This window comes from Arachis ipaensis, chromosome B9 (genome assembly GCF_059453495.1).
Source record: "Arachis ipaensis isolate K30076 ecotype BB chromosome B9, ASM5945349v1, whole genome shotgun sequence".
NCBI classification, from domain to species: domain Eukaryota; kingdom Viridiplantae; phylum Streptophyta; class Magnoliopsida; order Fabales; family Fabaceae; genus Arachis; species Arachis ipaensis.
In genome coordinates, this window is record NC_142444.1 from 35,885,392 (window position 1) to 35,887,461 (window position 2,070).

Consider the following 2,070-nt stretch of genomic DNA (forward strand, 5'->3'; position numbering starts at 1 on the left):
GGCTGACAAGTCCTCCACTATGGCAAGGTTAGCCTTTCCTCACCTCATTTGCCACCTATGCAATTCGGCTGGGATTGACATAAAAGGAGATATCCTCACTAAAGAGGACAAGCCCATCACTAAGAAAAAGATGGAGCAAGCAAGAGAGCCCATTCATGGAGCTCAAGAGGCGTATGAATCTCATCACCATGAGATCCCGGAGATGCCTCAAATGTATTTTCCTCCACAAAACTATTGGGAGCAAATCAATACCTCCCTAGGAGAATTAAGTTCCAACATGGGACAATTAAGGGTGGAACATCAAGAGCACTCCATCATCCTTCATGAAATAAGAGAAGATCAAAAAGCAATGAGGGAGGAGCAACAAAGACAAGGAAGAGACATAGAAGAGCTCAAGGACATCATTGGTTCCTCAAGAAGGAAATGCCACCATCACTAAGGTGGATTCATTCCTTGTTCTTGATTCTTCTGTTTTTCGTTTTCTATGTTAAGTGCCTATCTATGTTTGTGTCTTCATTACATGATCATTAGTAGTTAGTAACTTTGTCTTAAAGTTATGAATGTCCTATGAATCCATCACCTCTCTTAAATGAAAAATGTTTTAATTCAAAAGAACAAGAAGTACATGAGTTTCGCATTTATCCTTGAACTTAGTTTAATTATATTGATGTGGTGACAATGCTTCTTGTTTTCTGAATGTATGCTTGAACAGTGCATATGTCTTTTGAAGTTGTTGTTTAAGAATGTTAAATATGTTGGCTCTTGAAAGAATGATGACTAGGAAACATGTTATTTGATAATCTGAAAAATCATAAAAATGATTCTTGAAGCAAGAAAAAGCAGCAAAGAACAAAGCTTGCAGAAAAAAAAATAGGCGAAAAAAAAAATAGAAAGAAAAAGCAAGCAGAAAAAGCCAAAAGCTCTTAAAACCAAGAGGCAAGAGCAAAAAGCCAATAACCCTTAAAACCAAAAGGCAAAGGCAAATAAAAAGGAACCCAAGGCTTTGAGCATCAGTGGATAGGAGGGCCTAAAGGAATAAAATCCTGGCCTAAGCGGCTAAACCAAGCTGTCCCTAACCATGTGCTTGTGGCGTGAAGGTGTCAAGTGAAAACTTGAGACTGAGCGGTTAAAGTCAAGGTCCAAAGCAAAAAAAAGAGTGTGCATAAGAACCCTGGACACCTCTAATTGGGGACTTTAGCAAAGCTGAGTCACAATCTGAAAAGGTTCACCCAATTATGTGTTTGTGGCATTTATGTATCCGGTGGTAATACTGGAAAGCAAAGTGCTTAGGGCCACGGCCAAGACTCATAAAATAGCTGTGTTCAAGAATCATCATACTGAACTAGGAGAATCAATAACACTATCTGAACTCTGAGTTCCTATAGAAGCCAATCATTCTGAACTTCAATGGATAAAGTGAGATGCCAAAACTATTCAAGAGGCAAAAAGCTATAAGTCCCGCTCATATGATTGAAGCTATGTTTCATTGATAGTTTGGAATTTATAGTATATTCTCTTCTTTTTATCCTATTTGATTTTCAGTTGCTTGGGGACAAGCAACAATTTAAGTTTGGTGTTGTGATGAGCGGATAATTTGTACACTTTTTGGCATTGTTTTTAGTATATTTTTAGTAGGATCTAGTTACTTTTAGGGATGTTTTCATTAGTTTTTATGTTAAATTCACATTTATAGACTTTACTATGAGTTTGTGTGTTTTTCTGTGATTTCAGGTATTTTCTGGCTGAAATTGAGGGACTTGAGCAAAAATCAGATTCAGAGATTGAAGAAGGACTGCTGATGCTGTTGGATTCTGACCTCCCTGCACTCAAAGAGGATTTTCTGGAGCTACAAACCTCGAAATGGCGCGCTTCCAATTGCGTTGGAAAGTAGACATCCAGGGCTTTCCAGCAATGGATAATAGTCCATACTTTGGCCGACTTTAGACGACGTAAAAGGGCGTTGAACGCCAGTTCTACGCTGCTGTCTCGAGTTAAACGCCAGAAACAAGTCACAAACCAGAGTTGAACGCCAGAAATACGTTACAACCTGGCGTTCAACTCCAAAAAGAG